General features: G+C 42.5%; 1 pseudogene; it reads right to left on the bottom strand.

The window, feature by feature from the left end:
• The window catches only part of LOC132529947 (thymidylate synthase-like), a 45,931-nt pseudogene extending 34,300 nt beyond the window's left edge, over window positions 1-11,631 (bottom strand).
• Between the last annotated feature and the right edge of the window lie 1,868 nt (window positions 11,632-13,499).

The following is a 13,499-nucleotide window of genomic DNA, read 5'->3' as shown; positions in this document are numbered from 1 at the left end:
AAATTCCTCCTCCTCAGTGGAGCCTTCCCTGTTCATCCAACCTAAACACTTGTGCTCATCACTTTCTATTCCATTACCCTGTTTTATTTTCTTCATTTATCTCACACTCGCCTAAATTGGGTTTACGTATTTTCTCATCTATTTCTCCCTATTGAATGAACCCTTATGAGAATGGCAACTGGGTCTACTACCTTGTTCAGTGCCTTCAGACCTATCACAGTGTCTGTTAAGGTGGAGGTGCTCAATACACTTCTGCTTAGGGAATGAGTTCTATTAGGTATTGGGAAAACACAGATAAATGTTGAGTAGGAATCTAAATCTTGAGGGCTGCAAGTGTCAGACTTTGGAGAAACATTGGTGCTCTAGAGAAGGGTAGGGTGTGGGGGACAAGTTCTGTGCAGAGTATACGAAGGCCAAGTAGTTCTGAAAAGTCCACTAGAAACATTCTTAGCCCTCCTCAGACTCACTGACCTATATTAACCCAAATCCCCTTCCCTATGAAAACGTGGGGAAGCACCTCAAACACCACAGCTCGAAGGCTACTACCTGGTATACCTGGTACTGCTGTTGCCAGCATGTACGTTGTATATAGAAACAATGTAAGCTCCCTCTTAGAGAAAGAAAATATAAAATCAGAAGCATGAGTCTCCTTTAAGAGGAAAATCATCTTTAATTAAAGAAAAACTAGTAAACAGTCTGCTTGGACCTAAAATTGCTTAGTTTCTGCGTGCTATTAAATTGGATTTATGATCTAATAAAGCAAACAAAGGGCTTTGGATAGCTGAACAATAAACTAAGATGAAAATTTTTGAGAAAGATTAAAATCGATTAAACCCTGTTCTCTACAATAAGGGACAGATTTCTTCTCTGGATTTTTCTTCCATACAATATAAAGAGATAGGGACTGTCTTGCTGTCAGATTGTCTTGCTACAAGACTACACTTCTATGCTTGTAAAGCTTATTTTAATCGTTGCAGAAAATCATAAAACATGGCCGATTTAGGGAATAATCACAGGTTAGAAATTTTACCCACTTAATCAACTCAGATATAACTGAACCTAAAATAAACTTTCTAGCAACAATGTAGAGAATGAATCCCCAAAATGAAGAGCTGGTTCTGATCTGAATCCTGAATAGCATCAGTCAGTGACAGCCCGCTGCACTTGCTCCTAGTATCGGCTGGGGTCATCTCCAGGGTCATACCCCAGATGGAACTTGGAAGGACACTGCCAACGTCTGCCTCTCATCTTTTAGCTCATTTTTGTATGTGTAAGTCCTTGATCAACCCTCTTATGATTGAGATATTCTTTTAAAAAACCATTATTTTTCTGAACATAAAAGTTACATGTATATATTGTAGGAAGTACAGAAAAATATAAAGGAGATAGAAATCCCTGTATCATATCATCAAAGGGAAAAAAAGGATAATATTTTGGGGTATTTTTACCTGGGCTAAGTTGTTTTATTTTTTTAGAAAATATGTCTTATAATGTGTTATTTCCTGCTTTTTCTTTTTAGTTAACATATCATGAACATTTCCCCATGACATAAACTGCTTTTTTGTGAAAATAATATTAATGGCCCCATAAATATTCCATTGTATAGATTACCATTCCCTTACTTTTATTTATTTATTTAATACATTTATTTATTTATTTGGCTGCCTTGGGTCTTTGTTGCTGCGCGCGGGCTTTCTCTAGTTGTGGTGAGCGGGGGCTACTCTTTGTTGTGATGTGCGGGCTTTTCATTGTGGTGGCTTCTCGTTACAGAGCGAGGGCTCTAGGCGCATGGGCTTCAGTAGTTGTGGCACATGGCTCAGTAGCTGTGGCTCATGGGTTCAGTAGCTGTGGCTTGCAGGTTCAGTAGCTGTGGCTTGCAGGCTCTAGAGCGCAGGCTCAGTAGTTGTGGTGCACGGGCTTAGTTGCTCCGCAGCATGTGGGATCTTCCCGGACCAGGGATTGAACCTGTGTCTCCTGCATTGGCAGGTGGATTCTTAACCATTGTGCCACCAGGGAAGTCCCTCCCCTACTTTTATTTATTTATTTTTTATAATTTATTAATTTATTTTTGGCTGTGTTGGGTCTTCGTTTCTTTGCGTGGGCTTTCTCTAGTTGCGGCGAGCGGGGGCCACTCTTCATCGCAGTGCGCGGGCCTCTCACTGTCGTGGCCTCTCTTGTTGCGGAGCACAAGCTCCAGACGCACAGGCTCAGTAGTTGTGGCTCACGGGCCCAGTTGCTCCGTGGCATGTGGGATCTTCCCAGACCAGGGCTCGAACCTGTGTCCCCTGCATTGGCAGGCAGATTCTCAACAACTGCACCACCAGGGAAGCCCCCCCTCCCCTACTTTTAGATGAGTGGATTGTTTCCAGTCTCTTCCCTCTCTATCTTGTTCCCGCCCTCCCTGCCTTCCTTGAATTTTGTAAATCTCAATTAAGCTGTTAATTCTTTTCAATGGCAGATTGAGTTATATAGTTAAGTCATAACTTGATAATCTTTAGTAACATACCACATTTTATTAATTATTAGTAGTCACAGAAAAATGAAAAAAATGTAGAGTTGGGAGAAATGGTTGAGTAAGTATTGCCAAATACCAACCTTTTATTTTCAGTGAAGGTAAGGTTTAGTTTTAGGACCAACATTATACAGAGAAAGGTTTCACTGTCATATAGACTAGTTTCCATTCAGACTACAAAATGCTTCCGGCTCTGTCACATAAAATGAGATGCGTTTCCGGAAACTTCTTGGTTTGCAGCTTCAAATCTGAGTTGCTCTTGGCATTTGTCTCCTTTCCTGCCAGGCAGAGGTGCTCTGTACAGTTTCTGCTCCACACCACTGGCCACGTGATTCTGTTCCTCTAACATGTTATATTCTACATCAGGTTCTGGTAGCCCATGTGATTCTTTGCTTCCTTGTGTTCTTTATCATGGTGCCATTTTGGGCAAGAATCCTTCAAGACCGTGACTAATATTTTTCTTATGGACATCAAACAGATAGTGGGGCATCTGAACCGAGGCCTGTTACCTTTTCCCAATCAGTGAAATCCTGGATGTGCTTATCGAAGTGAGCGTCGCTCATCTAGCTAGGTGAATAGTTGCCCACTGGGTTTAGCAGCTGATTCTCCTAGAGATGATCCATATTCTTTTAGTTACAGGGATAAGCAACAGAATGTTGTGTTGGTGGAGAAGGTGGTTGCAGTAACGACGGGGATATTTTTGAGTAGAAAATACATGATAAACCCAGTGTAAAGCATGGAAGGTCTGGATTCCAGGTTTAGGATGAAGCTGGGAGAAATTCTCAGGGTTCCCTTGTGAAGAACTTTTCTTCCATGTTCAGGAAGGGGTGATAAAGGATCAGATGTGATAGCCCCTTGGTCTTCTTTACTCCTTTTCCAGGGAGAGCTGCATTCTTCATAGAGGAGCTGCAGTAGCAGTGGCAGAAAGTGCCAGGTAGGTCAAAATAGTGAGAGTCCCTGCAGTGAGTAGCCACAGAGCACTGTGGTCCAGATGGCAGAACTGGTCAGCTGTACTGCTAGGAAGGTGGCTTCTAATTTGTTTTTATCAGTAATTTTTTATGAACAGCTTTGTTGGATTAGAGTTCTAGAAGTATTTGGGAAGATGTAAATGCTCGATCACTTTTCGTATGAAAACTCAGTTTCTTTTTTTCTTTTTTTCTTTTTTTTTGCGGTATGCGGGCCTCTCACTGTTGTGGCCTCTCCCGTTGTGGAGCACAGGCTCCGGATGCGCAGGCTCAGCGGCCATGGCCCACGGGCCCAGCCGCTCCGCGGCATGTGGGATCCTCCCGGACCGGGGCACGAACCCACGTCCCCTGCATCGGCAGGCGGACTCTCAACCACTGCTCCACCAGGGAAGCCCTGTTTCTTTTTTTAAACTGTGTTGGTGGAAGTCACACAGTCAGTCCTTGGAAGAGTCTGGGAGAGTTCAGGCCAGTGGCCGGAGTTCACAGAGTCTGTGAGGACAGCACTGGGGTCCAGGCTGCTTCTCTGCATCAGTAGTGACATGTTAGGCTGAGGTCTCTGCTTGCACCTAACATTTCCCTTTAGAAAACATCTTGCCTCTCTCAGGATTTCAGGTCTCATTGCTGCGAGTTCAGGAAGAGGCGGTGTAGTCAGGGTGGAAACAGGTACTTGGGGTCGCCTCAGGAGTGAGCAGTAGAGGGCTGTGTGTATGGTTGCAGGTGGTGGCATCCTCACAGGATTGATTTTGTATATTGATGGAAGTCCTGGCTGACCACGTTATTATTCATGGCAACAATTTTAGGTAGTTAATTATTTATTACATCCTTTCCCCCTAGTGGATGTAACGGAACAAGAATCTTTATACCAGGGCTACACAAGTGTTGTCCTTTTACCTTTTGTAATGGAAGGCACTTTTGCCAGTTTAAAGATAATTGCTATCATTAAATATTGATAGAGCCTTTTTTTTTTAAGTTTCTAGAAGTTAAAATGAAGGGAACAACTGGGAAATATAATCAATGTGCCCTGGACTTTTCATCCAGTGAGACTTGGACCTCAAGGAGTAAGAAAATTATGTGGAAGGAGGATGCCTTCCTATTTGTTTTTTAACAACAGACCTCCCAGGTTCTAATTATTGCCTGACATGTGAGCCAAAGGAGACATTTTACAAGGCAGAATATAAGAAAGAACTAGCACTTTACTACTGATATCAAACCAGAGTATAACTGTGTGTCTTCTATAACCGAGGGCATGCTGCCCTGAAAAGAGTTTAGAGGGAAGTTGTTAGGTGTAAATTGGCCTCAGCAATAGAAGCAAGGCTAATTAGAAGAAGGCAAAGGCCTCTGACATCACTGTGCAGAATGGAGTCTCAGGCTTGAACAACTACAACAGTGGCAGGCTCTGGACAGATGAAAGCAGAGGAAATTGTGAGTGGGAATGGACCTTGTCTCTAGCAGCAGAAGGAGCAGAGCAGTCAAACCCTGGAGCCCTGTCCTGTAGGGCTTTGGCTGCCTTGAGAAACGCACACGCTCTACCTTTTTCCTCCTGTCCCAGGTTACTCTCCAATGGCATTTACTTTTATACGAATAAAATGAAGTTGCTCATTCACTTTCTCTTTCCAAAAAGGATTTGAAGAAGTTAATGGAACATCAAGGGTGAACTCAAATGGAGGAAAATAACTTACAAATAGGTAATGTGGAGTCTCAAGCGGGAGACTGTGCCTGTGGGATGAGGGAGGGGACGGGTTTGCCTAGTAGCAATGGCGATGGCATGCTGTGGTGGCTGTGGGGAGCTGTTTAACAGAAGATTGCTGCGTGTGTGTGTGTGTGTGTGTGTGTGCGCGCATGTGTGTTTGTGTATGTGTAGGGTGGTCATTTTCACCTCCTGTTACTGGGTCAGCCTGCAGCCACTGTTAAGGCTTCACAGATTTGGAGGGGTTGTGTGTTTCATTGGGGGAAATTTAAAGGTCTCCCTTAACATTTAGCCACCCCTGGAGGCCGCAGTCTGGTTATGAATGTTTCAGTGGGTGAATGGCAGAGCTCTTTGGCACTGGCAGCTGGAACCTTGCACACACACACTTCTTCCTTCCTCTGATTGTGTTAAGTCAGCGTAGCCCTCGGACCCCGTGGCTGGCAGTCCGGGGACGTCCCCCCGTTGGTTTTGTCAGGGCAGTATTGGGATTTTTTGGTGGCATCTTTTACCAGCTCTCAAAATTTTCTCAGATACATCTTGATGAGATGAGACCTAGAAGAAAAAGGGAAATCTTATTGGGATTGAACAAAAAATACAACATTTGAAATAACATTTTGAAATAAAATTGGCTGTAGCAACGGAGAACTTAGGACTGTGGATAGTGGTATGTTAAAATTCACATGCCTCACACAGATGTGCAAAGCAAATGGAGTTTCTTTGTTTCCTAAAACTGATGTAATCTTCCTTTACCAGACCACACTCAAGCTGGGTGGGGGTAGGTAGTGGGAAGTGTGGAAATTAACTTTAAACTTGTCAATTTATGCTATCTCTGTACCTTTGGGTTTAAATAGTCTCTCTTGGATGACTAAGTTCCCTTTGGGTAAATATTCAGTCTTTTAGATGCCCATCCCCCCTGCCCCTCCCACTCTAAAATGGTACCTAGATAGATGGAAGGGTAGGGTGTGTGTGACCTCATGTTAGCAGGGGAGAGATGGGAGTTTCAGACCCATGCAGTGTCCTTTGGTTCCTCATTGATCTTCACCGGGCCATGGCTGATCTGTCTGTTCCCTGTGCTGCTGTTGGAGAGGGCCTATCTGCTCATTTGGAGGTCAGATCCCCAATATTGAGTTCTTGCTTTAGGCTCTGATCATGAAGCCCTTGACTGCAGCAACCATTTTGTCCTAATTGCAGCTCCTCACAGGTCCCCTCTGGTCTCTGAACCCCTGTTCCGGAGCAGGTGAGAGGTCCCAGATCTCTTGGATACCTTCTTTTTTTTTTTTTTAAACTTAAAAAAAAATTAATTTTTGGCTGCGTTGGGTCTTCGTTGCTGTGTGCAGGCTTTCTCTAGTTGCGGCGAGTGGGGGCTACTCTTCGTTGTGGTGCGCAGGCTTCTCACTGCGGTGGCTTCTCTTGTTGTGGAGCATGGGCTCTATGCACGCGGGCTTCAGTAGTTGTGGCTCACGGGCTCTAGAGCGCAGGCTCAGTAGTTGTGGTGCACGGGCTTAGTTGCTCCGCCACATGTGGGATCTTTCTGGGCCAGGGCTCGAACCCATGTCCCCAGCATTGGCAGGTGGATTCTTAACCACTCCGCCACCAGGGAAGCCCTTGGATGCCTTCTTAAAAAAGTTTTTTTTAATTGAAGTATAGTTGATTTACAATGTTGAATTAGTTTCAGGTGCACAGCAAAGTGATTCAGTTATATATATATATATATATATATATATATATATATATATATATATATATATATATATTTGTTTTCCAAATTCTTTTCCATTCTAGGTTATTCCAAGACACTGAGTATAGTTCCCCGTGCTATACAGTAGGTCCTTGCTGGTTGCATGCCTTGCTCAAGCCTTGGGCAGCCAGGAGCACTGCCAGGGCTCCTCTGTCTAGGCTCCTCCCTCTACCAGGGCTGCACTTTTTTCCCATGCTGCTTAGGATGAAGCCCTCCCTGTAGCCTCACAGGCTTCCCAAGCTCTGCCCAGGAAAGCACACCAAATCACAAATCCTACCAAAAGCTCCAGTGCTTATCTGTGTCTGTCTGTGTGGATGTTTCTAACATGCCTCCTACTCCCAGAGCCCCACTTCAGAGTGGACAGTGAAATCACGGGCATTTGATCTCTCCTCTCCGTATTGCACTGGGATTTGGAAGTGGAAAGCTTTCCGTTTTCTCTTCCTGTCTGGAAGGGCCTTTCTTCACATCATATTCTCCTCCTACCTGATGTGGCATTGACTTTCGCCTCCTGTTGCACCATCATAATGGAGTGGCTGCCAGGGAACAAGAACCATAATCAGTAATAGTTTCACAAATATTTTCCCAGTTATGTGCATATTAGGAGACAGTGGGGAGCCCCTGGCATCCTTACAGTTGTTGTGGAAGTTTTCTGTTGTAACAGTTGTTGGGAATGGAAGAGGAGGGGTGGTTGATCAAATACTATGTATGGTTTTACTAAACATTAAAATCATAAATGTGGGAACTGGAAACCTTTTGCCTCTGCAAATTGAGCATCCACAGTTTTGTGTTAGAAACTGCTATTAAAACTCCCTGCTTTCAGAACTTGGCTGCTGTAAAGGTCCTGAAAAAAAATTGCAGTTTGGCTGGAAATGTTCATGCTTGGTTTCAGCACATTCACAGAACATTCACAGGAAATAATTGCAAGTTCACACAATATGATCTGTGTGGGTGTGATTCAGATCAGCTCTCAAGAGCACAGAATGAAGGCTCTCAGCCATTTATGCAAAGAAACATTAAAATAATGATAAAAGGATCCAGTATGATTGAGGGGAGTGGAAAAGAATTAGATATCAAGGCACAAGTTTTGATCTTTTTGGGAATCAAAAGCTGCTGGGCACATCAGTGGATTTGAACTTCTATTGAGAAGTACTCTTAGGGTTTTAAGGACTTGAGTCGTGTTAGTTTTGTTTGCTGAATCCTGGTCATAATAACATTTCATTTTGTGGGGAAATAATAGGAGGCAGGAACAATGAAGGAGCACAGAAGGGGGCTTACTCTTTATAAAAAAAAAGTGCGAAAGATTTGAGACTTGACTCTCACCAAATGGGGAAGAAAGTATCTTTGTGCAGCCAATCTTGTGTCCTGAGAGACCTCTGAGTACCAAACCTTGATCTGAACACTGTGAGGGCTAAGTGGGAAGGTGGAAGATGGGACCTGACCTTGAGATTCATATAACCTATTCTGGGAGGTAGAACATTCTTACGTGGAAGTATGGCTTCACAAAACTAAATACAAGTTAACACCAATTAAGAGGTGCCCAAATGAAAACAGAAATCTGAAAACATGAACCTGGAAGACTAGAATCATGTATATAAAACAGCTATATGTATGACTAATGATCAAATATACGATAAAGACATAAATATATAGTTCAACTTAACCATAATTATAGCTCGCATCTGAGTTGTACTTGACAGTTTTCAGAGCATTTTCAGATACTTATTTTCACATATTTCACATACAGTTGTTACAGCATGGACTCACCACTGCTGTTCTCCACCACTAGAACCGTGCCTAACAGGTAGTGGGCACTCAGTTTTTTTTTTCTTAATGACTTAAAACAACAAACATTTATCATCTCACACACCTTCTTTGTGAGAGGCCTCGCGACGGCGGCTAGCTGCCTCCAGGGTGAGCAGTGCAAGAGACACCAGTGATTATTTGTTGAATGAATGAACCAGATAGTTTCAAGGAGCCTCAGAGGTATTCTGGATCCTCCTGCAATTCAAGCAGTTCTCTTCACTGACAGTGTTTAAACATTTCCAGTGACGGTGAGCACATGGCCTCTTCAAGTGGCCCATTCCATCGTCAATAATGAAATCAGCTACCACGCCGGACACTATGCTAGGTCATCTTCCTACCACACTGTGCTCCCTCCTGTCAAATACCTCTGATTATAAGAAAGCGCTTTCTTGCTTTGAATTGAAATCTGCCTCTTACCACCTTCCTCCAACTGTATTCATTTTGTTCTCCTAAGCTTTAGATGGGGTGCCCATCAGGACACTTTTGAGAAAAGTTAAGAGTTTTGAAAGTGAAAGGAGCTACAAATAATTAAAATGAACGTGTTTTGATGTGTTTTCTAATTCATTAGCAAAGTTTTTTTTTTTGGATTTTACACCAACTTTATTAAAAATTTTTCAAGTTCAATTACTGTAACCATGTATATAAATTAAAAAATTAGTAAATTTTACCATTATAGTTACATTTTTGTTGGTGGAATGTTGCAACTTATTTGGACATAATTATAAATTATGTTATACTGTGATCAATGCCAAGTCATTTCTGCTCCGTAGGTTGTACCTATATATTTTTTGTTGTTGTTTGTACTAGGAAATATATCAGACTTATCAGAACAGCCATTGACACAGCATGATTAGAACACATGGATTTTAATCAAGGTTTTCTTTTCAGCTGTTCTCTCCATGGGTTCCTTAATGTAGTAAGAATATTGCTTTGACCATGACACTGTACTCTGAAAATTATATTTCCACCATAGAAATTTTAATATCCACTCTTGAACTTCTTCGTGAGATGAGTAGAAATACTGAAAATATTAGAGCTATTTTTGGAATTAACTGATTTTCTCTTTGAAACTTCAGTCCTGATCCTGATGGAAAACTGACAGTTTTTAACTGAAGTTTTTCTGCTTACAGAGTCAGTCCATGCAGCCTTCTCTTTATTTTTGGTATATGCACAGAAACATTTGGAATATAAAATAAGTGAAATTAATTTAGAAGAACAGTCATTTGATCTAGATCAACAGTTGTGTCTCACAGAGTGATATATAAATAAATCTTGTGCAGTTGAAAGTGTTAAACCTTTATCTTTGGGCACAGTCTTCTGAAAATAACTTTTGAAGCAGACGCTGACTCTTTTCAGAGATTCGTGTCTTCAGATTTTCATGTGGTCAGTGACATCACTATAGCCCCCATGGTGGATGGTAACTCTTAACATTCTTGAAAAATAGAAATTTAGTACTTATTATTTTATTAATAAGCACTTAAAAAATCATTGCTGCGAAAGGTTTATTACAAAATAAAAAAGCATTACCAAATAATAAAACTCCCTACAATAAATGGCAAAAACACTGGAGTAGGGTGTTTAGACTACTTTCTGTGTTGTAGTCTATGGCAGGACAGGCCAGAGTCCGCTTTAAATTTCCCACATTTCCCACTCTTTGGTGCGGTGGTCCCCAACATTTTTGGCACCAGGGACCGGTTTCGTGGAAGACATTTTTTCCACTGGCGTGGGTGCAGGTGGGGGTGGGGAATGGTTCGGGTGGTGATGGGAGCGATGGGGAGCGATGGGAAGCGGCAGATGAAGCTTCGCTCGCTCGCCTTTCCGCCACTCACCTCCTGCTGTGCGGACCGTTCCTAACGGCCCCAGGGTCCAAGGCCTGGGGCTTGGGAATCCCTGCTTTGGTGAACTGGGGGGTGTGCCGTCTTTGTGCATCCAGACATCTCAGGGGCCAGTCCACCAAGCTGCCAGTAGAGGGAGCAATGCTGAATCTGTCTTCCACACCTGAGATGGGTAGTTTCTCCTGTGTTTGTATACGAATGTCGTTTATCATATGGGTGAGTGAGCACCCTGCATGCTGTTCTTGAAAGGGAGGTACTGGTTACATTGCCTCTGGAAAGAGTCTGGAAAAGAGAGATGGGTTGTTAATCCTCTTTCAGTTGGAAACCATGTGTAAAAGTTAGATCTCTGTTCATTGCATATAGGTCTTACACAAAGTTAAGTGAAAATTAAGGCGGAAGGCGGAAGTACAAAGTGGAAGTCTACCAAACCCATTCTGAGTTATCTTCATGCAGCTTTAATAAAAATGTTTCCAATAGGACGAAGGCTAAACTGGCCCTGGGTCAACAGACAAAGCCAGTACCGTCCTAGGGACAATGAGAGTTATGTTCATTCTAGTTAAGGAGAAGTAACTGCTCTCCTTCACCATGGCTTAGCCCTTCTCATGTTCGAAGCTTCCTTCTTTGCTTCAATTGACCTCTTCTCTGAGCTAAGCATCCTCAGTTCCTTCCTCTGTTAATCCTATGAAGGAGATGCCTGTAATGTCCTCTCTCTGGGTGAAGGGTAGGACTATTCAGTGTCCTTACTTTTACTTCATGTTTGATGAGCTGATCAACCACCTGTTCCCACCTGTGTGGGTCAACTCCTCTGGCACTGCCCTTGGACATGATGGGCTACGTGCGGTATATAGGAAAAAAGAATTCTGGGACAATATAGGCAGCTATTTCGTGCTCCCAGTTCTGCCCAGAGGACAGACTGTGTTTCTCTGCTTCCTTCCCCCCACCTCCATTCATTTTACCTGTCCTGTGCTGTCTTCTCTGCCAGCCTCTTCTATGCCACTTGCTTCTTTGGAAGCTCGGCTTTGAATCTGGGTCTGTCCTAAGTTATCTAAAAGCCAGTGGAGAGGATGACGAGTTGGCTTCTTCTGTCTCATCACGGTGGTCTGGCTCACCTCTATTCTTCCTTTAACCTATGACATTCACATGCTTTCTACACCTGGCAGTTCTTATAAAATTCGTGTGTACATAACTTGTTACCTTAAATGAGCACTTTTTTCATGGTAGAGGAAGAAGAGGAACACATTATCCTGGAGTCAGAATTGAACTTAGTTCTCAGACTTTGTCTACCGCTTATTTCCGCAAAACGCGTTATATGTGCCCTTATAGAACTGCTGGTTGCTCTTTAATTTAGATGCCTGTTGTATAGACCATCAGGCACGAGGAACACACCCTCACGTCTCCTTCTAGAGAACCTCCCTAGATCTCCTTTCCCTACCTCACCTGTGCTCATTACATTGCTGCCCACATTGCTCCAGGCAGAGGGTGAAAACATCGGAGGGAGATGTCAAGGCGGTGAGCGCAAGGCTGGACAACTTTACAAAGTGATCAGTCAGAGCAGAAGATTGTAGATTGTGGTGTAAGTGATTCCTGTCCCACTCTTCACCCATAGAAATGGTGCAGGGTTTAGACTTGCTAATGGGCTCACAGAATGCTGTTGCTGGTCAGAATCTTTGCAATCATATGTGTCCAATCCTTTCATTTTACAGAAGAGAAATCAGAAGTTCAGGGAGATGTCAGTCTGGGAGTAGAATATGTGTCCCTTGACTCTGCTCATCACAGGGTCTTCTTATTCATGGGTACCTGGCATAGTAAGAGTTGGGGGACAGAAGAGAAAAGAGCAGGGATTTTGGAAAAAGCATTGGTCTGGGAGTCAGGAAATTTCTGTTCTAATACCATTTCTGTCATCACATATCTGCATGATTTTAGGAAGTCAGTTTCCTTCTTTAAGCATCAGTAACCTTATTTATGAATTGATAATGTCTAATGTCTCTTCCATCTCTAAAGTTCCACTGTGTGGTTGCTTTTCTTCTAGCATTTGCTGAGACTTACTATGGGTTAGGTCCTGTGCTAAACACATATTTAACCTGTAAATGATTCTGAGGTACATTCTGTTATTATCCCATTTTACAGATGAGGAATCTGGAAAACAGAGGTTAAATAAATTGCTCAAGTTTCCAGAGCTAATAAGTGGCAGAGTTTGGAACATAACTCCAAAGCACACCCAGTGAGTGGAAGATAAATGTATGCGTGTGTGTGTGTGTGTGTGTGTGTGTGTGTACACGTAAAGGAGTTCCTGAATCTGCTGTATTTACTGGGGCACCAAGGAGGTGTTTAGTATTAAAGGCTGAGAAACATTGAATTGAGTCCTAGGAGCAAATGTAAGATAATAGGTTTTGGGTAAATATGTTGCCCACTGATGCCAGTTGAACTCTTTGTGCAGATTGTTGAAAATGAAAGCATTTTCTTATTGAGCTACCGGACACATGCCTCATAGCTCTTAGTTCATTCTGGCTTCATAAAATGCCTTTGTTCGCTGTCATTTGCAATTACATTTCCCTGATTGCCTCCTCAAGTTAAAGTATTTTTCTCCACTTTCATAAAAAAGAGGCTAAAAATAATAGGCAATATTATAATAGTCAATTCATCATCAGAGAATTGATTTAAGATCTATTATGACAGGCAAGCAAAAGTGAAATTTTAATGAAGACTCTTGAACAACACTTTTTCCTCTTTGATTCTTTAACAGACTGACAGTTTGTCATTTTTAAAAGGGTTTGTATTTCGCACTGTCGTTATGCTGGGTATAGTGCCATATATTCTCTATTATGAGGTGACGTCTCGAACAGAGCAATACTCCAGGTTTCCCATCTCCCAAGGGAAATGTGTATAGCATTACTTCTTGAAGTGCATGGTTTTTATATAGCAGTAATCCTCACATTTTTCTTTATTGAAGAATAATTTA

Source organism: Lagenorhynchus albirostris, chromosome 11, assembly GCF_949774975.1.
Source record: "Lagenorhynchus albirostris chromosome 11, mLagAlb1.1, whole genome shotgun sequence".
Taxonomy (NCBI): domain Eukaryota; kingdom Metazoa; phylum Chordata; class Mammalia; order Artiodactyla; family Delphinidae; genus Lagenorhynchus; species Lagenorhynchus albirostris.
This window is presented reverse-complemented; position numbering and strand designations above follow the sequence as displayed.